The sequence below is a fragment of the Sceloporus undulatus genome, chromosome 4, assembly GCF_019175285.1.
Source record: "Sceloporus undulatus isolate JIND9_A2432 ecotype Alabama chromosome 4, SceUnd_v1.1, whole genome shotgun sequence".
NCBI lineage: Eukaryota > Metazoa > Chordata > Lepidosauria > Squamata > Phrynosomatidae > Sceloporus > Sceloporus undulatus.
This window is the reverse complement of record NC_056525.1, coordinates 104218064-104245974: the sequence shown is the minus strand read 5'-3', so window position 1 is coordinate 104245974 and position 27911 is coordinate 104218064. Positions and strand designations below refer to the sequence as shown.

The following is a 27911-nucleotide window of genomic DNA, read 5'->3' as shown; positions in this document are numbered from 1 at the left end:
TTTCCAAATCTTTGAGCTCTTCTACCTTTCTTGCATTTATATTTTCAGACCTTGGGAGAAAATTTCCTTTTTTATTATTACAACTTCTAAAATTCTCCAGCCAGCATGACTAGTGCTGGGAAAGTTCTGCCCTTAAAAGCAAACTGAACGTAATTTAAAATAAATGAATAAAACAAAAGTCAGTGAAGAATGTTAAACAATATCATCAGAAATGGGCGCTTATAAACACTGCAGTCACCTCATCACTTTCTGCTCTCTTTGCCAATGTTTCCTTTACTTTATATTTATCTACAATCAGTAGCATCTTTTGTCTCAACAGAGCGAGCAGTTTTATTACCAAACAGCTACTGCAGAATCCCAAGACAGGGATGGCAAAGAAACAGCCTGTTCCTTTCTGTTGTATCATTCTTTTGGCCCACACAAGAAGGAGAGCCTTCTGGGTATGGTACTTCCTGACAAAATGTCAATGCTTTTTTTATAAAAAGCCAATACATTTGTTAGTTTCAATGAGGACTAAACAGTTCTTAAACAGAAGGCACAGTCTGGAGCTTTATTAATCATGGAAGCCCACCTGTTGCTCATGAGGATTTGCTTGAGTCTCTCTACCACAAGGATGGGCAAAGTGCAGGCTTAGAGCCACATGAGACCCTCAGGGCCACCCGAAGGTCAAAAATTAGTGTCTATCAGTGTGTTTTCACATGTAGAGCTGCCAGAGTAAAAACTAAGGAGGTGTCCTGTATCTTTTGAGGAACCTAGACCCCGGAAAGCCAATAAACATAAAAATTTGCCCATGTCCTCTGAAAGGCATTTGGAGCAACAACAACAATAAAAATAAATATTTTATTTTTTCAAGATTGGGTGTGGTAGGACAGTACGGTCTTCCAAAGTCTCCTAGGGGGCTAATGCAGTCCCCTACCCTTGTGGAGTTGACCACTCCTGCTCTATCAACAACATTACACCTCTGCAGCCAACACAAATTCCCAGGGCCATGGAGAAGCCCTGCAGCCACCTTGATATAGTGCTCTCAGACTAGCCTACCTCCTGCCACTGATGCCAATTGTATATGATAGAGAGGATAGGAAATGTGATAAGCACCGGTGGCTTCTAGTGTGGTAGGGAAGGGGTATAAAAATGGGGAGTCTGCTATGTTTGCATAGCTGCTGTAAGGCAGAGAGGAAGAGATCTGTAAGAGATCTAATAATTGAAACTACTGTGCATGTGGATTACAGGGTCTATCAGCCAGTGATACATTCAAGTCTTCTACTCCATGTCTCAAGTCACATCTCCAGTCTCTACCTTCAAGTCTCACGTCGAGTCTAGAGTCCTTATAAGATACTTCCAAATTGAGTCTCAGGTCTGAGAGCCAACAGAAAAAAAAGGAGCTGGTGGTGGGGGGGGGTGGGGTGGGGTGGGTAGAATTCCAATAACTAGAAAATCAGGAAATTGTACACAGAAGGTGGGTAAGAAAAATTAAATTATATACTGTACAAGTTCAAAAATGCTTTATTTAAACAAAACTATGCTGCTAATCAATTTGATAAAATTAAATTTTAGAAAAACTGTTCCTTCCACAAGCTTAGCCCAGCTTGCAGTGCCAAGGTTTCCTAACAATTCCACCAAACACCCACAACTGGTGATGGATTGGCTGGAACCATAAACACACTCAGACCAGCCTAAGGGGCTTTACAGACAACACCTAAGGGGCAGTGGGATGCTGCCCCTTTCCCTGCCAGATTAAGGATGCAGCAACTGCATGTCAGGCCCCAACCTGGCAGGTCCGTGGAGTAAAAAGAAGTCACAAAAAGCGGCTTTGTCTGCTGTTAAAAGGGCGCCATAGCCGCCAGTGCCACAGCTTTTTTGCACTCCTTCAGCGCTGCACATGTACACTCTGCGCTAATGAAATGCCATGATGCCCCCTGCTGTGCGAAGGGATGCACGGCGTCACACCAGATGGGGGCAGAATCAGGGCGCACGGTGTGCAGTCGCCACACCCCCACTCTGTCCTGATGCCGGCATTTATTGCCGGTCTGTATGGGGCCTTACTTAGTAATGGTTGCTCTTTGCAATGCTTTCGCCCAAATCGTAACACATTAATGAAACCATACTCAGCACTTTAAGTTACACTGTTACTATAAAAATACATCTCAGCATCAATATCAACTTGGAGTCATTATTTTCATTATTTGGTTTAGAATAAGGAAAAAGAGGAGAAACACATACTTTCTTGCTGTGAGGTTCTTCATGATTAGTTCCTTCACTGGTTAAAGTCAGAGATCTTGGCTGATTTTGATAAAGCATGGTGTAGAACCAGTGAAGCTCAGATACAACCTTTTGTTTGAGTGCACTGGTTTCATCTTCACTGTTCCTCCTAACCCTTCTTTCAATTGCCTCTCCTTGCCAGCCCTCACTCCTTTTCCCTCCTTGCTGCCACCACACCTCAGATGGCCTATCAATCTCAACTCCCCACTCTTCTTCCTCCCAAGCCTCCTCTCAATATTCTCACCTTCCAACCATGTCATGCCTTTCCCAGTGCATCCTGTGTTAAGGAAAAAGCAACATGGGATATACAGTGAAAGAAATAAAACATGTATGTGAGAGTCAGGGTGACTCAGCAGAAGCAATTAGAAGCCACACAGGTGTAAAAGGTAATGTAATTAACAAGTCCTAAATGCCAAGGACAGAAATGCAAAGTGGATAATTGAACACACCTGAGAATTGTTAAAGTGGACAAGGTGAAATGATGAAATCATTAATTGTGGGTTGAACCAAGAGAACCAATGAAAATGGTTGTACACGCCCACTGGGTGGAAACTGACAAAAGTGGGTGGTGTTTTCCAATGACTATAATAATGGCTATGAATCCCAATGTATTTTGTGGGTAGTAGTAGTGGATAGTTTTGGAGCTGTATATAGTAGAATAAAGTAGATCTTTTATATAAGACTACTGAGTTGTCTGGTGTCTTGGGTCAAGCTACAAGAGCCAGCTGGATCCTGAAGAAGGGTGAAGACTTCTGTGGAGCATGAGTGAGAAGGCTTGGAGAGTTTGTCAGGGTCTTCAGCCTATTCTCTGTAACTCTGCTGCTTTAGAGCAAAGCTTTAACCACTGACCAAAATTGGTCAGCGCTGGTGCGTAACAAGGTGGTGAGTTCAAGCCAGAGGTGAAGAGCTACAACTCCCATCATCCCTGCCATCCTGAACCGCTGTTAGAAAACTATTTTTCTCAAGCAAGAATGGACAACTTCAGAGAGGGCCATTTTCCCCTCCTGTATTCACCCAGCAGGACACACCATTTTAAACAGAAAAAAAAAATCCAGGGATGGGGTGATCAGGAAAGCAAACTGCCACATTTTTGGGTGGTTCATAGGTTTCTGGTCAGTTTTCAGGCCCAAAAATCAATCCCTGAATTTAAAAAATTGGGTCTGGAGCTCCAGGGGCCACACTCAGGGGTCTCAAGGGCTGCATGCAACTCATAGCCATACTTTGCCAACCCCTGGTCTACTGCCTTTGGTATTCGATGAGCTAAATGAATTTGCCACAGATTTCTCCCTCCGTCATTTTTGTTTTCTGTTATTGAGAGACAGCCAATGAATACCAAGTGCTGTAGCCTATATTTCAGAGGAAGAAACTAACAAAACCACTTCTGCATATTCCTTGCCTAAGAAAACCTGTTGAAATTCATGAAATTCACCCACCCTAAATCAACAGGTAACTTGAAGACACATACAAACATACTGAATCCTGACATTTTTCTTTCTGTCCTCCCAAAGAAACTGCTCTGAGCTTTCATGAAAATAATGTAATCCGTGCCTGCTGCATGGAGCAGACAGAAACACTAACCAATTTAATGTTTCCTAAATAAATTATGGGGGAAATAAAATAATGAGTTTGAGACAGCCAACTTTGGTAGATGCCAAGAAACGGAGCAAGGGAGAGTTAATTGACATGATGATTCTAATATAATTGCATCTTTAAATCCTGAGTTATTTCCCTTCATTTATATAACAAAAGCAAAGCAGTGATCAGCAACAAAGCAATAAAGCATTTTCACCAATGGGGGATTAAAGTTTACGTCAGACTTCAGGGGGCCCAGATGGCCTGCATTCCAGAATAGGATGTAAATTAATTTATTAATCTACTGCCTAGTGCAAACCTGTGGGAACTACAGTTGGCTGAGGGTTTGGGATTGATTTTTGGTCCATTCTAAAAAGTCAACCCCCTTAAAGGAGATCAGAATTGTTTTGGGAAGAAGATAGATATGTGATAAGGATAATTGTTGGAACGAAATAAAATACTGGGAATAGACCTAAGCTTAAGACACAAATGTGTGCTCCTTTGGTTTGTTTCAAGTAGCAGCTGCAAGATTAATACTCTTCTAAATGTTTTTTTTCCCTCTCATGGCACAGCACTGGTACAGTTCCAAGCATTTCTTAACAATTTGCAATGCCGTCACCTCTGAAGAGTTTGAAATGAAATGCCTGAAATGACTTCAAGATGGCCATCCTGACTCACTGAAATGGAAATTTTTGGTTTTGAACTGACTGGGCAGAGGATCACGCTCTACCAAACGTATGACCCCATAGACTTTGGCAGTAACTGCATACAATTAAGGCCTAGCTTTCACCAGCAGCAGCGGACGTAGTATGCTTGTCTTTGGACTGTGCCATTTTAGACAGGAAAATCAGTGTGAGGGAAAAGACTAGATTGAAACCATTTTGCAACCTTTTGTTTTGCTTTGTTTTGGCTGAATCTCATGTCTCAAGTTATACCCCTTGGACATAATTTACCACATCATCACTAGCTTGTTAGAAGAAGTGGATCAAGGACCACCCTGTGCTTTTGAAAACCAGTTCATAAATAGCTGCCAAATACAGTACTTAGAACAAAGACTAAAACATTTTAATGTGCACTTGCTGTTTTCCTTTTATTTAGAAATTGAAAGCGTGAACAATCAACTACGTGCAGAACTTATAGCTGGTACATAATGCAGACAATAAGCGATTTAAATAATAAAGGGCATGTGGATACATTATAGCTTGAACTATGTATGACTGTTAAAGACATACAAATGTGTGCCTCATTCCCTGCTTGTGTAACTGTCTTTAGGTTTATTTCCATCCCAAAGAAGCTTCACTTAACAAGAAATATGGCCATGTTATATAAGAAATGTCACAGAAAAAAGGTCAGATCCACAGCTTTTTTTATTGCAATCTATAGTCTACTTACACAGCTTGGCCACAGAGGCAGGGGATTCTGGAGACTGCAGTCCCCCAAAGTAACTTTTGCAAGCTCTGTTCATATCTCAGAAGATACAATATTTTGGTTTCTTGTAGGCAATAGTGCCAAACCCAATTATGCATAATATACAAAGATGTTCAGAATCAAAATATCAAGTCCACAATGATCTAGTCATCAGTACAGTATAGTACTGTTACTTAATCTTGCTGATTTTTTTATCAATGCAAAAAATTGTTATCTATGCAGTCTTGATATATACACACATATGCTGATTTATCATTTATATAGTCCTGCAGAAAAGTCACCAAGAGCAGCACTTAAAATTAGAGGTCAAATAAATCTAAAGGAGCATTAATCTTAATTAAAGAATTAGAGACTGCAATCTTAATTTATGGATTTCACCTACAGTATCCCAAATGCATTTTAAATTGATTCTGATTAATACCCCACAGTTGGTAGTGGAGAAGACTTCACAGAAACCTTCAGCTTTCAAATAGTTATGCCACCACCTCCTATCAGCCACAATTGACATGGCTACTGGTCAGAGAATAGGACTTGTAGTCAGCCACATCTGGCTCCCTGATCATTTATACAAATCACTGAGCTGGGATACTTTGGAGGTTGTAATCATTTCTAGCCAGCATTTTAGGATTATTTTACTGGGGACAGTTTTGAATGGGAGATTCTTTATTCTGTATTAAAAAGAAATAGGGAAAGCATGCACGTGTCATACAATCCTGACATTCTAGAAATTAGCTGCTAATCAGAGTTGCCTGGAAGCAGGTCCTATTAATTTCAGTTGGACTTCTACCTGCACTCAATATTATATTCTCCATCTATATACCACACACTTCCTACATATTTGCAGAAATCAAGCCCAGAGACTGGTAAGCTATTTTTAGAATTTTCTGGGTCCTCTGCTCAGTCTGGTTCAATGAACTGAATCTGCATGGACTCCTCTGATGCCAGAACAGATGTCATAATTGTAACAGGACTAGAATGCAGTTGGCTCCTAGGTCTACTGTACTATTATTTTCACTAATTCTCCACTTTCAGAACCTGCACAGAGAAGTATAGTAAATAACTCTCCTTATATTGTTACCATATCATGATGTGTCAGCAAGGTTTCTTCAAGCAAAGCACAACTTGGCCCCTGCATCTCACATATTAAAGTCATCCCTCCTCTCTTCCTTTATTGTCCTTTAAAGATATATAAAGATATATACAGTATTTTGATCAGTGTGTTGGGCTACACACTAATAGAGTTCCAGAGACAATGGCCAGAATTCAGGATCAGACTTAAACATTTTTAGCAGATCCATATTCACAGTCTCTATGTAGGGTTTATCCACACTGGAGAATTAAAGCAGTCTGATATCACTTTAACTATCATGATTCTGGTCTAACCCGCATTGCAGAAATAATGCAGTTTGACACCACTTTAACTGCCATGGCTCAAGGCTCTGGAATCTTGGGAACTGTAGTTCTGTGAGAGATTTAGCCGCCTCTGTCAGACAGCCCTGGTGCCACAACAAAAGTACGATTCCTAGAATTCGATAGCATGGAGCCATGGCAGTTAAAGTGGTGCCAAACTGCATTATTTCTGCAGTGTGCATGACCAAAATCCTACAAATCCCTGGAATTTGTACTTTCATGTGGCACCAGACCTCTCCGACAGACCAGGTTGAATACCTCACCCAATTACAAAACCCAGGATTCTGTACAGCAGAGTCATGGCAGTTAAAGTGCCAAACTGCTTTAATTCTGCAGTGTGGATACACCTGTAGTCACATTTGTGGCACTACTGCCTTGATGGCAACTGCCCCCAACTTGTTTTACTGGGAACCAGCTGTGTGGAGAGAAGGGGATCCACTCTGCTGGCGATTCAGGCATGGGGCAGATAACATTTCCACCTCCTTCCTGCCAGCCAGCAAGTATGCTACAATCAAAAGGAGGACTCCTTTTGCCCTTCCTTTTTATAGCATCAATTGCTGGTATAAGGAAGGGAGAAACATCATTCACCCATGCCACAAGTGCCTGCAGAATGGAACCCCTTCTTTCCATGTGGCTGAACCCCGATGGAGTGGTTTTGGGGGGCTGGGCCAAGGGATACTTCTTAGCTATGAAACTAAGGCAGTTATGTAGCTAAGTAGCAGAAGTAGAATTCCTGCCCTTGTAAACATTGAATCCCTACTATTGGTTACTCAACACACTGAATTTATGTCCCTTGTGAAACTCTTATCGTAGCAACACAATCTTAAGTGCCACTTTTTTTTGCTTCAAGACTATAGAAAAAGTAGTTTTATGCCACTTTAACTTCCATGCCTCAATGCTATGGGATTCTGGGATCTTTAGTTTTGTGAGATATCTGGCTTCTCTGTCAGACAGCCCTTGTTCTACAACAAACTACAAATCCCACAATTCCATAGGATGGAGCCATGACAAAACAGTGTCAACCTGTATTAATTCTGCAGTGTGACAGCAGCCTATGTTCACAAACAGGGCAAGGTTAAGAATAATAAGAAGCAAACATTCTGCTTTTCCACTAAGCTACATTACAGCTTTAGTTGCACATTATAGCTTTAGTTGCTGTGGCTCATTTTACATTGCTAACCTCTGGTTCAAGCTGCCCCACCTTTCCTCCCATTCCTCCCATACCATTTTTTTCTTTTTTTGATACCAGTGACCTGTCACATTTTATTTTAAACAGAACTGCAGTTTAGCAAAAATATTATTCTTTCTTGTCTCTTTGGGGTTTTAGGCTCCTTCTATAGTAGCAAGGAAGATGATTGGATGTGTTCTTATGTGTGGAAATGAATACAGGCCCGAACAAAACACCCTTTGCTAAGCTCTGCAAGCATTTGCTCTTCAGAATGGGATGGGAAACACTAATAAATGCATCTGCTGATAAAAACTTCTGTACTTTTCTCCAACTTTTCATCACTTTAGCAAGCATTCCTTTTCACTGATCATAAATAAAACACCTCACAGTTAAAAAAATATCAACACCACTGAACATAGAATCTAAACTTTGAAATCAGAGAACTAATAGGGAGGAACTGGCAACAATTCAAAAATGTGTTTAATAATCAGCTTAATATCTGAAATTATTGGTTTTTAAGCCAACTTTGTTCATTTCCCCCTCTTTGCAGACTGTCAAAAAGCACCATTTCAGATACCCCTTTTAGCATCACGATTCATGCAAATTTTCATGACATCATTGCACTTCACCTACACGGTACACCCCAAAACAGTATTGGAGCACCACAAGATCTTTTCATGATGACACGGGTTCTCCTACCTGAGAATAACTGTTTCAGCATTACTGTAATCTGATAATATCCCAGCATGGCCACTGAGGAACCACAATAATCAGAGAAATAATTTAGGCTGCATCTACACTGCAGAAATAATGTAGTTTGATATGACTTTAACCTGCCATGACTCAATGCTATAGAATCCTGGGATTTGTAGTTTATTGTGGCACCAAAGCTCTCTGACAGAGAAGGCCAAATATCACACAAAATTACAAATCCAAGATTTTATTGGATGTTGCTATGGCAGTTAAAGTGGAATCCTAACACTATAATTGTATTGGGTGAAACAACCCAGCCTTAAAAACACTTTAAAAGGCCAAAATCAGAACCATTGTAGTGTAGTGGTAGAGTGTTGAACCAGGACTGGGGATAAGGGAGCTGGTTCAAATTCTCGCTTAAGTCTTGGAGCTCACTAAGTGGTCACCAACTGGTCATTATTAGTCCCCAAACCAATGTAGATCCCAGGAGGGAAGATATGAGGATAAATTGGAATGTCAGGGAAAGAACCACACATGTCACACTAAGCTGTTTTGAAGAAAGGTGAGATAGATAAAGGCAGCTATTGCACCAAGACTTTTGTGAAATAGTGAGCTCTAGCAAGGAATGAATGAACGGATAAGACACTTTGCTACATAAAAAGGCTGAGAAAGCAACAGACAGGATCTTTGCCGATACTGACAGTGAGCACTTATGTTATCACAAATATTCTGGGTGGATAAACCTCTGAAAGACACTAGGGATTAAAGCTGCCAGAGTGAACATGAGAGACAGCTACTTTATCTTTAATGGTTGTGTAGAAGAGAGAATTTCAGTAAGTGTTGTTTTGTTAGCAGGTGTCATAACAAGCAAAATGTGCTGAAATTCCCTCTTCTATACAGCCAGTTTTACACTACACAAGTATGGTGCTAGTGGTTTGTAGTGGTTTGAGCACTGACACTTAAGACCAGGCTTTGATTCCCTGTTCAGCCATGAAAACCCACTGGGTGACATTGGGCAAGTCACATTCTCTCAGTTTCAGAAGGAGAAAAGGGCAAACCGTCTCTGAACAAATCTTGTCAAGAAAACTCTGTGATAGGTTTGCCTTTGACTTCAAGGCACACAAAAACAACACAACCATTAAAATCATAGGGCCCCTTTCCAGTTTTCAGTGTGGCACCCCATATCCTTGTCTAGGACCGTACAAACTATGAGTGGAGTTCATATATTACACTATCCATGACTTCACACCATCTGTATAAAGACTTATGAGAATCTCTGTTCCTGTGATTTCCAGTTTATTGGGCTCCACCCTGCCCTGTTTTATGTACTAAGACTCAAACTATATACTTTTGAGAATTATTTCTGTTATTTTCACTTCTTCTCCCATTCTTATTAAATAAACTATTATCAATAAATATTTCTGATTTTTCCGGAGCATTTTAAATTCATTTTCAAAATGCCAGATCAGTGCTTTGGGCAGATAAAATAGAAAACACTCTATACAACTGAATCACTTTTACTTACTTCAGTAGAACTAGTCATTTCGTCCACAGAATACAATTGTATTGTGCCTGACCAAATGCTAGGCCGCATTTATGTGTAGGGTAGCAACAGTACTTTTATGAATAACTTATTTGTTAAAAAGAAAACAAGAACCCAATGGTTCCTATTTTAACTGTTTGTAAATATCAACACTGAATACTTCAACAGTAATGTAGAACTATAAATCCCTGTGTGAACATGAGTACATTACATTGGGCCTGCCGTATCCATGGGTGTTTGGTTCCAGGACCCATGATAATAACAAAAAAAAAGTGGATGTTAAAGTCCTTATATATAAATTGGTGTAGAGAGCAGCACAAGTGGTGATAAAGCCCAACTGCCAGACACACATTCTTCAGACTTCCCAACTTCTGGGGAGCCTGCCAGCCACCCACTTCTGCCTTTGAGGAGGCAGTGGCACTCCTACTCATTCATTCACAAGGCAGGTGGCTGGATGTGAGAGAGAGCCTGAAGAATGAGTGCCTGGCATATGGGGCTTGCTACCACCTCTGGGATCACTTCTTGGCCTGGTTACACTACATCTCTTGTATTTTCTCCCCTCCCAAAAAATATTACTGCATTCTCAGTGGTTAAATCCACAGATCTGGAGCGCATGGATATGGCAGGCCCACTGTAGAGTATGTGTGTGCACGCATTTTTAAGTTGGCTGATGACTTTTGGTGACTGCCATGAATTTCATAGGGTTTTCTTAGGCAAGGAATGCTCACTCAGAGGTGGTTTTGCCAGTTACTCCCTCTGAAACATAGCTCTTGGCAGTCTTTGGCAGTCTCCCATCCAAGTACTAACCAGGGGTGACTCTACTTAGCTTCCACATTGGATCTGATGTCTTTAGGGTATTTAGGTAACATTGCTGTACATGTGAATAATTAATCAAAGCCGAAATCAACCATCTACATGTAGTGCCCACATAAGCATTGTGTATGAAGAACTCTATGAACAGACGTATACAATCTCAAAAGTTAAATTACTCCCCATACACCCTCGAATAGCTGGTGACTGGGGTAGTCTCTACCCAACGATGATAGGGGGATAAAAGAGCAAATTATTCTTGTCCTGGAACATCAGATAACTGTGTCTCTCTAAAGCCCTGGAAAGATGCCTACTTGGCTCCTCTTTCTGGGCTGGAAACTCCAAACACCCCCTCCCTTTCCTGTTGTTTGGGAGGAAAATGCGCCAGGAATGCATTTGTATGTGCATGTATGTGTATGTGACTGTGCAAGAGAAGGGAAAGGGAATGAAAAAGTTTGGGGTTGTACTTTTAATAAAAATGCCAATCGTGTGCTAGAAGGAACCAATCTTGCACATGCTGGAGTCTTAGCCAACAAGGCTTAACATTAAAAAGCAATTCAAGGCAATTATGTCTGAAGAGAAATAATGCACAAATTTACTTGGATCTCTTCAAAATAGAGGCAGCAATTGCAAATATTGTTCAGGAACTCTATTGTTCAGGAACTCTCTTGTGCAATTTGCTTTGAAGGGGGTGAGTATTCTAAATGCCTTGATTCAGACATCAGTTAACATGGAGATTGTAGCCAAAAAAATAGATGTATCCTTTAATGATAAAGTCAAGATAATATGTACCATAATATTTCTGATTTCTACATAAGGGCATGGAAGCTGGACAGTGAAGAATGTTGTCAGACAAAACAATCCAACTTATCTAAAATGTGGTGCTAGAGGAGAGTTCTATGGATATCATGGGCTGCCAGAAAGTTAAAAAAAATGAGAACAAATCAAGTCTGTTCTCTCCGTAGAAACCATTATTACTAAACTGAAGCTAGTTTTGCTTTGGGCATGTCATGAGGCAACATGATTTATTAGAAAAGACAATAATGCTTGTTAAAGTAGAAGGCAGTAGGAAAAGAGGAAGACACATTATAGATGGATTGATTCAGGCAAGGAAACCAGAGAAGTTTGACATACTTGAGCAGGGCTGTTCACAGCAGGATCTCTAGGACGGTTCTCAGCCAACAACTACAGAATCTAGCAATATTGCAATTTAATCAAGATTTCATTTCTCAAGAAATACACTTATTTCTTTTCTCTGTGTGTCAAACGAGTGTACAAGATTTTGGAAGTAATATGAACCCCATCTCCATCCCCCAAAGCTGCTTACCAGAATCAGAAGTCCAAGGAGTATGCAAACCATGAACCCATTTTCAGAACTGTTTAAAAACACTTCCACCTTTCTGAAAGACAACTTGGTCTTTGTCTCCAGCCTAAGTTGAATGAGGACAAGGAGAGCGAAGAGGGCAGGGCTTGACAGAAGGGTAGCAAAGCTGAAGTCATACAGGATTCAGGTGCAGAAATGGTGAGACTGTGATGAGTCAGGAAACTTTAGGAGCTTGAGAGATAAAAGGGAGAAAGCAATGGAAACTGCTTTGTGATCTACGAATGAGTAATGGTTTATAAAGCACCTCAGGTCCAATCTTTTAGTGCCAAAACAAAGACCCAATTTATATATTACTACAAGTGTTTCGGTGAGCCAGCGTGGCGTAGTGGTTTGAGCATTTGACTATGGAGACCAGGGTTCAAATCCTGGCTTGGCCATGTAAACCCACTTTGGGCAAGTCACACTCTCTCAGCCATAGAGGTTGGCAATGGCAAACTCTCACAGAAATCCCTGTGATAGTGTCATCTTAGGGTTGCCATAAGTTGGAAATGACTTGAAGGCACACAACAACAATTTAGGGTTTTGGAAGCCACACCCTCTACATCTCTGGCCCCATGCCTTTCTGTCCAGAATACACATGGTTCCTAATGTGCATTCTGCAAATACAGCCCTTCGTATTAGATGTTACTGAATTATATAGACACACATTATGGAAAACCTTTTTCAATGTGATTGCTCTGAAAACATCAGGGTTTCAGATACAGCAGCAAGCACAGGCCACCAGATATGCAGCTTCCTTGCTGGACATCCTTTTCCTACTTGTTGCAGTCACACCACCAACCCAATTTCTCCCTCATAAACTGGAGAAGATAGGACATAACTGCAGTCTAGGCTGGCCCATGACATCTTCATGCTGGAGACAAAACAGCAAATGCCACCTCCTCACATTGATGCAAGGCCAACTCGGTAACTTTAGAACCTCATGATGAAAATCTTTCAAGCAGTCCTCTCTCTGCATATAAAAATATAGTAGCAGTAGTGGTGGTGGAGTAAAGTTATAGAAAGGCAGTGTGGTGTAATGGTTTGAACATTGGATTATGACCTGGTGATCAGGGTTCAATTACCCACTTAGCCAAGGAAACACACTGGGTGACCAGGGGAGAGTCACACACACTCAGACCCAGAAAGCCATGCAATAGGTTCTTCTTAGGGTAACTATAAATCAGAAATGACCTGATGGCACACAACAACAACCAAATACTAGTAGTTGTAACAACAACAAGCAACACCAGCACTGGTGCCATGACTTGTCTTTTCAAGTAACCATACTCTCATTCTGCCTAACAATTACGGCTCTGACTTTTTTTTGGGGGGGGGCGATGTTTGTAAAGCAATCAAACAAATGTATTTCAGTGTATGTCTGATACACCATTTTCATCATCAACGTATCTATAGTTATTTTGAAGCAACATACAAGTTTTATTTTTTTTAAATAACCACTGAAACATATTAAAATGGAAACAGACAAAAGAATATATAATCAATTCAATTTTAATTGATATTAAACTGACATTAAATATCAATTAAAATATACAAAGCAGCATTGTTCCTACACCTGATAGCACAGTCAGTTTGGAAGACGTGGATGAAGACATGAGTGAAGACATGAGCAAGCACCTAACACAGGGAGCCAGTGTAGTGTAATGGTTTGAGTGCTGGACTGCGAGTCAGGAAACTGATCATTTCCTAGCTTGGCCACTGGGTAACCTTGGGTAAGTCACATGCTCTCAGCCTCAGGGGATAGCAATAACAAACCGCCTCTGAAAAACTTTTGTCAAGAAAACCCCATGTTCAGTCCATGGCCTTAGGAAACGACTTGAAGGCACATAACAACAACAACAACAACAACAATACACGTCACAGGCTGCATCTGCACTGCAGAATTAATGTGGTTTGCCATGGTTTTAACTGCCATGGCTCAATGGTATAGAATTCTGGGGTTTGTAATTTTGTGAGATATTTAGCCTTCCCTGTGAGAGATCTGGTGCTACAACAAACTACAAATGCCACGCTTCCATAGCATTGACTTATGGCAGTTAAAAGCGGTGTCAAACTGCATTATTTCTGCAGTGCAGATGCAGCCAGCTGGGTGCTTCCTGAATATGGTGGGGAATGTGTTATAAAAGATGGGAAAAGTTCATTTCCTGGTTGGTTTGCAAGAAAAATCCATCAATGGACAAAAAACAAAACAAAACCCAAAACAAACAAACAAATAAAAACTCTCAATCACACTGAGAAACTGTGAGAACCATACATATATAAAGTCCCTTTCTTTTCATCCAGACAACAGGATGGTGAGGTAACAAAGCCAAGTACACTGACCCAAGATATCATATAAGCTTTGTAAGAGAGCGATGAACACATAGAGAGAGATGAACAAGAGAGATGAACCAAGATGATTTCCATGGTCTTTACATGCCATGTTTCAACCACCCACCCGCCACACCATGTTGCATCCCATTAATTGGCACCTGAGTCTAGTGTAATTGTGTATGTAAACAGGAAATCAAGCAAGCTGCACACACAACTGTCTGCTTCACACATTCCCGAGTCCTGGTGGCAATTCAACATTTTAAGCAAATAAAAAATGCCGTACCTATAAAAAGGTTCATTCTCACTTTCAGGCCCCTCCCTCATCAGAAATATGGTGGGACTAAAGGAAGTCAGAGGAGTGGCTGTTTTCATGATTTGTGGCTTCATTTATATAAAGGATTTATTCTACCTTACCTCTACAGGTCAGACAAGGAAGCTTTTCACAACTTGCAGCATTTCTTAGCAAATATCAGCCTTAATGCCTCTGGATGAGCAGAAGCATACTTTGGGCCTAAAATGGCCCTTGCCATCTTAAAAGGGTATCAAGATAGAGTTCAGAATTTCTTAGACAGATGAGCAGATAACAGTGCAATCCTATGCATGCCTACTCAGAAATAAGTGCCACTGAGTTCAATGGGGCAGGCAGGACTGCAGCCTAAAGCTACAGTCTGTAAAAACCACCATGTAGCATGGTATGTGTGATTCATTTATCCTAAGGAGGACACACACTTTGGCAATTTCTCATGGACCCACTGCTCATTATCACAGAGGGCTACCCAGATTTTGTGACCAGTTACTCCAATACGACATCTTTCAAAAAAAGAATGATGAGCTTGCAACCCTGTACATATTTTAGACTACAGGTCTCCTTGGCCATTTATTTGGCATATTGGAACTGCTTAGATTTGGAGTAAAACAATATCTAGAGTCACAGATCCTGGGTCAAGAAGACAACTCTAACCTATTTGTGTTTAATCTAAACACAAGTATTGTATACTCAGACCTCCAAATCCATAGATTCTTTATGAAAAGAAGCAAACCTTAATTTTGCCATTTTATGTAAGGGTAATTATTTTACTGTGATATTGTATTTAATGGTACTTGAGCATCCACAGATTTTGGTGTCCATGAGGCATCCTGGAACCAAATCACAACAGATACCAAGGGCCCACCATCCTTGTTTTTCTCAATGTACTCTGGATCAGACTAAAGGTCCCTCTAGCACAGAAAGGCTATTATAGCACAGTATATTTCTTATATAGTGTTTATGTTTGAAATTCACTCCCTTCCAGACTCCATTGGGTCTACAGAGCTAATCAGACAGTTCTCTGAATCGCAGCCTCTAATATATCACAACAACAGAGCTAGTGAATACATCATCAGTATTCAGAACATAGAGTTACTTTTACAGTAAATAGCTTTCATCTGTTAACTATTGTTCTTACTGTTCTAACAAAATTCAGCACATGTTATTTCCATAAAGTTAAAGATCACTCAAAACATAGTGATGCTGTTCCCAATAGCCAACAGGCTTTTTCTTTCAGCCTTTTTTTTTTTTAAAGAAATTATTGTTGCTTTCCATCAAAGTTCATCAAAGGCCAGTGGTATTTTGCTTTCAATGTTTAAAGCAAGAGGCAGAGAAGGAGGAGAACAGAAAGAGGGGAGAAAGCCAGAAAGAAATGGTACTTTAAAAAAAAAAAAAAAAAGAAAAATGAAGGGAAGTGATATTTAGCAACTGGTGACACACACACATATTGGATGCTATCAGACTGCATTTCCTATCAGTCCTGGCTAGCATAGTCAGGATGATTAGACAGGATGGCCACATGTTCACCATCCCCAGGGCCGGCTCGCCCGTATAGGCCACCTAGGCAACTGCCTAAGGCGGCAAAAGTTTAGGGGCGGCGCCAGGAAGGGAGGCTGAGAGAGAGTGCGCACACAGCCTGGCAATCCCGGGGGCGCCACTTGCTGTCCTGCTTTTTGCTCTCTGCAGAGAGCAAAAAGCAGGAGAGCCAACAGGAGAGCGAAAGGCACCTGGCTGTGTGTGCGCATGCCTGGCGCCCTTGGCGCCCTTTCCTCTCCCCTGGGTTTCCTGCTTCTTGCTCTCCATGGGGAGCAAAAAGCAGGAGAGCCAGCAAGGGAGCGAAGGGCACCCTTAGCCCTCTCCTGGGTCTCCTGCCTTTTGCTCTCCACGGAGAGCAAAAAGTAGGAGAGCCTGCAAGGGAGCGAAGGGCACCCTTTGCCCTTGCCTGCGTCTCCTGCCTTTTGCTCTCCGCGGAGAGCAAGAAGCAGGAGAGCCGGCAGGAGAGTGAAGGGTGCCCGGTTGTGCATGCATGCGCCAAGCACCCTTCGCTCTCCCCTGGGTCTCCTGCTTCTTGCTCTCAGGGGGTGCCAAAATATTTCTCGCCTAGGGTGGCAAAATACCTAGAGCTGGCCTTGACCATCCCTGATATAAAGGAATGTGAATATTATTGTTGATGGTGGTTGATGTTTGATAAGTTGATTTGCTTCAACATATTGATTTCAGGTAAATGAAATGTTAACATTCAATAAAAGATTTTTATAAGAAAGAAAAGAAACAACATTTGATTCATTAATCTGGAAACTCACTGAAGGTCCTCAAAACTTCACTTATGCATGTCTATGCACAATTCCCTAGAAGCGATTCCTATTCAACACCTTCTGAGTAAACACTGATATGATGCTGTTGCTAGGCAGTCAGCCTAAATAAGGAGGTAATTTAGGATGCAATGTTAACCATTGTTTCCTAGGAATACATCCCAAGAAACACACTTTGGCTTACCCCAAATGTAGGATGATTCAATGCCTTTTGTGACCCATCTTGTCAACTCAAGTATGGATTTGTTCCATGTATCTCTTAACATCTAGTTCAAATGATGAAAAAAATCAGCCTCACAATCAAGATTTTTCTGACTGGGAGGAGAACAAAAACATTTCCCGGGAAACAATTTAATTAAACTGATCTGCCTTTCCAACAAGATTGTCTTAAGATATATTCCATTTGCTGATTAAAACCCCTTTAGTGACAAAGCAATTGAAATGTCAGTTGAGAAAATAGCAAAATGAGTATATGTCTCCAATGCAAGGAAGACTCTAACTGTAAAATCCTAAACTTGTTTGTTCAGAAGCATCATATCCTGATGATTCCAAGGTGAATTTTTCAACAAGGTTTACCCACAAAATGTGCAGAATTGTGACCTGACAGCACAACCCTGTACATCTTCATTCAGAAGAATGTCTCACAGTGTTCAATGGAGTTTAATTGCAGGTAATTACATGAAAGGCATCAGATCCTGTCTGATTTTGGAAGATAAGCAGGATCAGCCCTGGTTACTAATTAGATGGGAGACCATCAACAAATATCAGGGACTGTAAGCTATATGTCAGAGGAAGGAACTATAAAAAACACCTTTGAGTATTCCTTGTCTAAGAAAACCCTATAAAATTCATAGGGTCAGCCATACATCAACAAATGGCTTGACAGTGTGCTTGTGTGTGTAGATGCATACACTTACATATGAAAACATTTGTAGATTACAGATTTGATCTTCTGTCTATCTGAGATAAGAATTTAAGGATTAATTCTGAGGCTAGAAAGAAATTTGGGGACTCCAAACTCTTAGGATCAAATGGCCATTTGAGCTGATGTCCAAAAATTTAACTTTTTCAGGTTATAAATTATCCCCTGCAAAAAGCAAAAACAAAAGAACAGTCCCTGTTTCCTCATCCCAGAACAAATGCACCCTTTTGATGGAACTGAGTTCTTGCCAGCAACAAGTCTCTCTCCCTCCATTTCCATTTAATATTTGGCTGCAATCCTGCGTATAGTTAAGCTGCTGAAATGACTTGACTTCAATGGCTGACTTGAATTAGATTTTAAGCTGCCCAACTAGGGCAGCATGGCAGCTGTACCGAACTCACAAAAGCAGTGGAACTCAGTGCATTCCACAGTATTGCATGACAAGGTATTGTAACACAGAAACTAAAGATAAGCCTCAGAAAGAAACCTTTCAGTATATCACATTACATGGAAATCAGCAATATGTACCTATTTACAGAGAGTATGTGTGATTCTCTGTCTGCTCAGCAAACTAACAGCAAATGTAGCCACCAGGTCTGCTGTGCAAGGTGAATACATGAAGACCATACTCAGGGTCCAAAGTATCTCTATGCATCGCTGACTGATCAACCAAGTTACAGTCAGCCCTGTATCTGTGGTTTTTTGAATCCATGGATTCAAACCTCCATATCTTGAAAATATTCAAAAAATATAAATTCCAATAAGCAAATCTTGATTTTGCCATTTTATATAAGGGACACCATTTTACTATGCCACTGTATTTAATGGCAGGGTCCTGGAACCAAACCAAACCCCAGTGGATACCAAGCACCCACAATAAAATCCACAAAAGAGTGACACCTTTATTGATCAAACAAAATGCAGAAAATACATCAGTTACTTTTCTGTAGCTAAGACAGTTGAAAAGTTATTATTTGTCTTTTATTGCCTTTTGTCCCTAGTCCTCACATGGCAAGGAAGGGGACTGACCTTTGCCTCCACTGAGATCCCTCAATACCATCTTAACTGGCCAGAGAGTAACCCCTGAGACAAAATGTAGGCCTGTAAGTTTACCAATGTCACTTTTCTTCTCCTATATGATTTTAAACATCTTTGCCTGATGAAGAAGCCAGTGAAGCTGTAGTTTCAAATGTAAGCATTCCTGTTATCAGATGGAAGACAATGACTCAGATTTATGTCCTTGGATCCAGTGGTTCCCAACCTGTGGGTCTTCAGATATTGGTCCACAGCTCCTCAAATGCCTGAGCTTTGGCCACGTGAACTGGAGCTACTTAGAATCAAAACACAAAACATCTGGAGGACCAGTGTATGAGAACTATGGCTCTAAACCTTGGTGTGTAGGTCAGAGAATGTGCCTCAGGTTACTTCGGCAAACCAGAGTTTGCATAACTAGGTTTGCCTCTGAATGCATGATTTGCTTCCAAGCCAGGGGCTGAAACTGAACTACAAACTGCAGCTGCACTAAAAATCCTGAATTCAGATCATGCCTCTGTCACAAATGAAGTAGAGTTACTGTAAAAAATTAAAATAGATAGTGCATATAATAGAGCCAGCATGGTGAAGTAGGTTTAGGCATCTGACTATTTATCACACTATACAGTACTCTTAAAGTGATACTATTCCACTTTGACTCCTCTAGCTGCCTCCTGTTGCATTCTGGTATTGGCAGTTTTAAGGAGGGGTATTTAGAATTCTCAGGCAGCTTGAGAATTCTAAATACCCCTCCTTAAAACTGCAAATCCCAGAATGCAACAGGAGGCAGCTAGAGGAGTCAAAGTGGAATAGTAGCACTATAGGAGTATAGTGTGATAAACATCTATGACCCTGGAGAGTGGGTTTCCATTCCCCACTCAGCCATGAAAACCCACTGGGGAAGTCACACACTCCCCAGAAAACCCCGTGATAGGGTTGCCTTAGGATCACTATAAGTTGGAAATGACTTGAAAGCATACAACAACAACAACAACAACAACAACAACATATATGATATGTTTCAAAAACTTGAAAGTGTGCTAAAAGTTTTAAGGATTACTACTAAAGGAAAGAGATCTTCAAATACATCTCTTGGGGGAAAGCCCCAGCCCATTTATCTGAGGGATAAATGTCACACAAACCCACCCTGTTAAAACTGTGAATGAACACAGTGAGAAAATTTACGCTGGAATAAAGCATTTCTAGTATATAATAGCTAAGTAGGATTAGAGCTTACAAATTTTGCTTTTTTAAAGTACTGTTCACAGGAATGTCACAATGATAGGGGCATTCTGAGAGTTCCAGTTCCCAGTTCTCTTGAAATGTTAAGGAGCTAGCCAAGTTTCACTGCAAATATGAATGCATGGAACTGATATAACACTGAAATCTTACACTCATGAAACAGGAGTGGGAAACACATGCCCCTTCCAATGGTATTGGACTGCAACTCCCAGCATTCCTCACCATTGGCTATTTTTTCAAGGCCTTCTGGGAGTTGTACTCCAACAATATCTGGTGGGATCCACATTCCCAACCCTTACAAAAATCATGCACAATGTTTAAAGGGTAGGCCTGCAGGGAAGGGCAATAATTATAATTTGATGGCAGAGCATATACTTTGCATGCAGAAAGTCCATCCAGTTACAGATAGAAAAGGGTCTTATGTGAAACTATGGACAGCAAATCCTGTTCAGCCAAGATAATATTCAGAACTTGAGGAGGACACTTTTTGAACTATTTCCCCCAGAATTCTCATAAATGTAGTTCTAAAAAAGAGAGTTTTTTCCAAGCTCTGTACAGAACCAGACAAGAATTAGCTATGAGCTGGCTGTAAACTGACAGACCTGCAGGAAGTACCATGCAGAAATAGCAGCATGCTGCAGCAACGTAAGAAAACAACAGTAAAAAGAGAGGAAATGATTCAGAAGTTACCAGTGCTTTTCCAATTCTATAGGAGTGAGTATGTCTCAGCACCACATGTACGTCTTTCTCCAGAAGTGAGTGTATTGATGCAGACTGGTTTTGTGTATTATAAAAACAGATGGCATATAAGCTGAACCTTGGAAAAGTTATCTTTTTTTAATTTTGACAACTCCCAAAATACACTAGTCGGTTAACCCACGGCACCTGGGAATCTGGGAACTTTAGTCCATGAATGAATAGTGAGATCTACAATTTCATCTGCTGTCACATTTCCTTCTCAGGGATCAAGTGGAATGAAATGCCAAAGTCATTTTCCTAGCATTCAGGCCTTATTCTACAGTAAGCTCCATTCACTTCACACTACCCAAAGGCCTTGCTATGCTGCATGGGTGTGGTTAGCTGCAAGTAGCGAAGTCAACATGTCTCTAAGACAGACGTGGGAATTGTATGCAGCCTTTTGCATGATACAGTGTGGGCCTTGGATTCCCTTAAAACATCTGGAGGGCCCCAGGTCATGCTCCTTTCTGATGTGGTAGGTCTCTAATAGCCTGTCCTCTTAGGTTATCTACCAGTTATCATCTCATTATAAAAGACATACTCAAATTTTTACATGGGCTAAAAAAATGAAGCAAAAAGGTGCAGGATTTTTTTAATAACCTTACTAGTCACAAACAGTTATCTTTTGCTACCAAGAGGAGGCTTGCCCCAAAACTAAGCCAAAACTATAGGAGTTTATTTGGAAGGTTTTTAAAGTATCCTCAGTTTTCATATTAATGGAGTTGCAGGCAATAAAGAAGTTGGCAGACCACAGCATCTCATATTACCAAGAATGAAACCCCTTAGACAGCAAAACAAACTACTTACTTAAAGAAAAAATTCTTAAGAGGGTAAAAATCAAGCCTAGTTGCTTCTGCCCTTTGATCCACTCAGTCGTGTTTCACTCTTCATTATGGATCGTTTCATTTATCTCATGTCTCAAGCAACCACATAAACAAAACAGCCTCACACGAAGTTATTTTTCAGATATTGCAGGATGTAATCAAGACTGCTAAACTCAAAAATTTCCCAGGCTGAAAATGAAATCTATCCCAGCAGTGCAATCCTAAACTTGTTAATTAAACCCACAGAGTTTAACGAGTGTTATATAAGTGTAGAGGATTGCAGCTACACTGGGCAATGTTAACTGAAGTCAATGCGCGATGGAACTGGCACTCACCTAATTCCACAACTCTGCTATTTCACAACGGTCAAAGTAAGCAGCAGAAAGGAACTGACTTTGGTTGCTGCCGTGCAGTTTTGGGTTTGATTGCATCCCAACCCTACTCACTGGTTCTAAGGGGTGGAATTCATTGCACCAGCTCCATGCTGGCATAAGAGAATCTTGGCAAATGCCCTAACAATGAAGGGATTTTGATCCAGCTGTTGAAGCTGAACCAATGAGCTTCATGTGAAATGGGGATGTTGGTTAAAACCTTATTCCACAGTCGATATCAGGTACATCAAACTGAACACAGGGATGTGGTTGTTGTTGTTAGCTGCTTTTGAGTCAACCTCAACTCATGGTGACCCTGTGAATGAGTCATCTCTAAGACTCCCTTTCTCCACCAATCTGCTCAGGTTCTGCAGGCTCAGGCCCACGGTTTCCCCAATTGAAGGACTCTACACACAGCCCCGAAAGGGCAGCCTGGAGCTGCCCCTGTTACAGCCAGATCGAGGCCACAGCAACCGCACGCTGCGGCCCCAATCTGACCTTTGCAAGTGAGTCCTTATTGCGCCCTGCAAAGGGCGGGATGGCTGTGTTGCCGCTACTTGGTGGCACTACTTTGATGCTGCACTATATGTACGCAGTGCCAGAGGAGTGCCGTGATGCCATGTGCCATGCTGTGGAGTGCATAGCATCACGCCACCTCATCATGGAGACACTACGCCCCAACTCTGCCCCCAAGCCGGCCCAAATGGCTGGTCTGCACAGCCCCTGAGTCTATCCATCTGGCATGCAATCTTCCTCTCTTTCTACTTCCCTCCACCTTCTCTAGCATCGTTGTCATTCCTAATGAATCCTGCCTTCTCATAATGTGGCTGAAGTACGACAGCCTCAGTTTAGTCATCTTTGCTTCCAGGACATGCCAGCAAATAGCATTTTCCTTCTAAGATACACAATGGGATCATTATTCAAATAAATAGCTGTGTTAGTATGAAGTAGCATCAGTATGTAGAGAGAACTTGTAGCATCTTTGAGACTGAGGCCTGAAACAGATGGGCAAAAAGCGGCACCTTTGGGGCTCATCACATGCTCCCAGATCAAGCCGTGCTGATCTGTGGCCCAAAGTTGGCTGCCAAAGAAGCACAAAAATCCTGCTCCTTGCCAGCAGTCCGTTTTGGACCACAGTAGTGGTCAGCCTCAGGACCATGGCATCTGGTCGCCGTGGTCCACTGCTGATCAGTGGTTGATAGGTGCTGGATTCCAAGCTGCCAGTCTGTTTGAGACCTTACTGAAAGAAAGAGGTTTGCATGAGTTTTTGTAGACTTAAGACTACTTCCTCAGATGTATTTGGGAGCATTATGTGATCTTGTAGTACAAGTGCACTGATGGAAAACCTGTAGCCCTCCACACAATGCAGTTTATCACATGAAGGAGAATGGGAGTTTATCCTGTGAATATCCTGGAAAAATCACATAATTACGTAAAACAATTTCACACGACGTTGCACAAAACCTGCCATTAAAGTGGTCACAAAGCAGCATTAACGTGCATCCTTTTACTTTGGGGATTTCAACGCCAATGCATTTCCGATATCACTTTATTTGCGCAATTGCATGGGCTAACCATTTGGGCAATTACTCATCTTTCCGCTTCATTTGCAGGATGTTTTAAATGCGCTTTAATCTCTCTTTAATGCTGAAATTAGCCCCAGTGTGATAAACTTGGTTGTCTGAAAACCTCATCACTGACCATCAGCCACACTAGCCAAGACTGATGGGAGACAAGAGTCCAACAATTTCTAGACAAGCCATGGATTTTAATCCTTCCACAGCATTTCCTTAACCTTCACTGCATTCCAATGGCTATTTGTGAGAGTTGGAGCACATTAACTCAAAGACAATACGTCGTGTGTTTCCCTCTCCAAGTTCATCACATTACCATGCCAATGTGGACTGGCAGCGCACACATACCCATGTACACACACAGAGACACATCTTCCTGCAATATGCAGACTGGGCCTCACAAGAGCAAGGAAGCTCACTGAGCTACTCTGAAACTTCTCTGGCATTCAAAGGCTAATCCGGTTTGACTCCACTTGAACCGCCATGGCTCCAGGCTTTGGAATCCTGGGATCTGCAGTTTGGCGAGAGATTTAGCCTTCTCTGTCAGAGACCTCTCATGTCACTGAATGCTACAAATTCCAGGATCCCACAGCACTGAGCCATGGCAGTTAAAGTGGTGTCAAACCAGATTATTTCTGCAGTATGGATGTGGTCAGAATTTAGCAATGGGATGGGAACTGTGGCTCCGTCCAGATGCTGAAGGACTGCAGCTCCCAGAATTCCTCATGACTGTCTGGGGCTGATGGGAGTTCTAGTCTCACATTCAGAGAATATGGTTTCACTCATTTTTATCGTAACCTGAAACCAGATTCGTTCGCTGCCCATTTTCATCATTATTCCAAAGGCCATGCTCAGAAACACTTGCGTCTTTTAGGCTGTCCATCAGAACTGAAAGAGAAGGAATTCCTGAAACACTTATTTTTGTATTTCCTTTTCCTTTTCTGTGTCTAAGGAGTTTATCACGCTGGGTCTGATTTTGGCATTAAAGATAGATTACGGTGCATTGAAAGCATCCCGCAAACAAAGCAGAAATGGCGAGCAACTGCGCAAACGGTTATTGCGCAAAGAAAGTGACGGCGGGAAATGCATGGTCGCCGAAATCCTGAAAGTAAAAAGATGTGTGTTAGTGCTTCTTGGTGACCACTTTAAGGACGGGTTTTGTGTGACGCTGTGCCAAATCGTTTTGTGTAATTGTGTGGTTTTTCCTGGGATGTTCATCCCCTTTGTGTGATAAACTCTGACAAGTCTGACAGAAAGCTAGGAAGGGCTGCTTTAAACTAGAGAGGAAAGGGACCTTGCCCCAGAATCTCCTCACTCCCAGGACACTTGGCATCCTTCAAACTCCCATGTTGTTAGCATCATGATAGTTAACTTTCCAGCAATTTCTCATGCGCTACCAAAGAATCAAGATTGGAGAGCTAGAGAAGGCTTTGGTCTTGGGAAACTTTCTCAAGGGAAAGAGTACAAGACATGGCTTTTCATCATCCTGGCTCAAGGCTATGGAATTCTGGGAGTTGGAGTTTGCGGAGCTCTGGACCCCACAACAAACTCCTACTCCCAGAATTCCATAGCCTTGAGCCAGGATGATGAAAAAGGATGCCAAAGTGGGTTAATTCTCCCATGTGGCTGCAGCCCATGAAAGGAGGAGGTGAGGCACACAAAAAAGCTCCCAAGCCTTACTGGGAATAGGGACCCATGCTCCCAGTGAAGGATGCCCTGCTGGGCAGAAGAAGGTGGGATGGATGGATGGATGGGGTCCCTGGGGGAAGAGGCCTCTCTCCCTCGCTCCCTCCCTGGCTCACCTCCTCCTCTTCCTCCTCTTCCTCTGGAGCTGCGGTCACCGGAGGCGCCGGGGATCCTCCTCCTCCATCGCATCCCCCGAGCTGAGCAGCAGGGATGCCATCCAAGGACTAGCCAGGCGCCACTGCCGCTCCTCTCCTGCTCCTCCTCCTCCTCCGGAGGCCACGCCCTGCTCTTCCACGCAGCAGACAGACCTCCCTCTGGCTTCCCGCTCCAAGGAGGCGACGCCGAAAGGGCTGGGGAAGGAAGGAGGGGGCCTGGGCTCTTCTCCAGCCAAGGGACTCCCTCCTTCCCTCCCCTCCAGGCGCTTCCCTCCTCTTCCTCTCCTCCTCCTTCTTCTCTTCCTCCCCTCTTCTTCCTTTTCCTCCTCTCTTTCTCTTCCTCTCTCTTCTCTCCTCTTCCTCCTCTCCTCTTCCTTCTCTTCCTCCTCTCCTCTTCCTTCCTCTTCCTCCTCTCCTCTTCCTCCTCTCCTTTTCCTCCTTCTCTTCCTCTCTCTCCTCTCCTCTTCATCCTCCTCTGCCTCCTCACTTCATGGAAATGACACACATCCACAGGGACCAGGATGTCCCAACCCCAAAGGAAGACAAGGCACTGCAAAATGGAGGACATTGAAAAATGCAGGACATGACCAAATAAAACCTATGAACACTTATCAGTTTAAATTCATGCTACTTGTCATGCTCAGAATGGAGGACATTTTGGAATTCCTCCTGGACTGAAGGTTGAAATGGAGGACAGGTCCTGGGAAAGGAGGATGACCTCTGGTGACTGCACACATCTGGCCCCACTAACACATGCCTTCATTGCATGCTGTGCTCTTCAATACTGTAGTATTTTTCATCATTGCCTGATGAAGAAACCAGGGGAGCTTCAAAAGCTTGCAACATATATTTTGTACATTTTAGTGGGTCCAATAAAGGTATCATTATTTTGTGGATTTTGGATGTTAGTGTACTTTGCTGTAGAGGCAACAGGGCTACTCCTGGATACATTTTCTAAATACAAGCTAAAGAGAGGCTGTGTGGGATGAGCGTTGGACTTGGACAACTGGCAGATCAAGGTTTGAGTCCATGCTCAGCCATAGCAACTGAATAAATGGAGTTTAAATCCTGCAAATATCCCACAAGATCAGGATTGTTTTCAGACATATTAGACGATTTTGACATTAATCTGACATTAACCTGTGGAGAAAGCCCCAAAATTGCACCACTTTTTAACTTCAGGATTTCCCTGAAGTTAAAAAGCGATGCAATTTTGTGAGTTTCTGCATGTCATGTTAATGCCCAAGTTGAGCGACATCATCTCAAAGCAATCCCGCTCTTGCAGGATTATTCCTGGGTTTAAACCCCATTTATCCACGGGATTTGGGCGCTTCCCTCCTGTGTGACAAACTCCATAGTAAAATGTTCAAAACACTACACTATGCCTTCTCCATATTAAAATGTACTCATGTCCATGATCTTGAAATAAACATTAAGCTGTACAGGCCCTTCATTTTGTTGCTAATTGTCCTTCAGTCAGCCCTGACTCATGGTGACTCTGGATGAGGCCCCCAAATCCCTTGTCCTCCACTTAGGTCCTGCAAATTCAGACCCGTGACCTGCCTCATTGAGTCTAGCCATCTGGCATGCAGTCTTCATCTTTTTCTGCTGCCTCTTACCTTTCTTAGCATTTGCAGATGACAGCAAGTTAGAAGGAATAGCTAATACCCCAGAGGACAGGATCAAGATTCAAAATGACCTGAATAGACTAGAAAGCTGGGCCAAAGCTAACAAAATGAAATTCAACATGGAGAAATGTAAGGTACTGCACTTAGGGCGGAAAAATGAAATGCACAGATATAGGATGGGGGACACCTGGCTAAACAAGACTACATGTGAAAGGGATCTGGGAGTCCAAGTAGAGCACAAGTTGAACATGAGTCAACAGTGTGATGCGGCAGCTAAAAAGGCCAATGCAATTTTAGGCTGCATCAATAGAAGTATAGTGGCTAGATCAAGGGAAGTAATAGTGCCACTCTATTCTTCTTTTGTCAGGCCCCACCTGGAATATTGTGTCCAGTTCTGGGCATCACAATTCAAAAAGGATGTTGAGAAACTGGAGCATGTCCAAAGGAGGGCAACTAAAATGGTGAAAGGTCTGGAAATCATGTCCTATGAAGAATGATTTAGGGAGCTGGGGATGTTTAGCCTGGAGAAGAGAAGGTTAA

General features: G+C 42.0%; 1 protein-coding gene across 2 annotated transcripts in view; it reads right to left on the bottom strand.

The window, feature by feature from the left end:
• LRRC8C (leucine rich repeat containing 8 VRAC subunit C) overlaps positions 1–25899 on the bottom strand; it is a 46508-nt gene extending 20609 nt beyond the window's left edge. The window contains exon 1 of one of the 2 annotated variants that reach the window (XR_006103678.1): positions 25705–25899. The gene's annotated coding sequence lies outside the window, so the exon portion shown is untranslated. Of the gene's footprint in view, positions 1–12210; positions 12293–25704 lie in introns of those variants that run through there. The other variant, XM_042465095.1, reaches the window with a different exon arrangement.
• Between the last annotated feature and the right edge of the window lie 2012 nt (positions 25900–27911).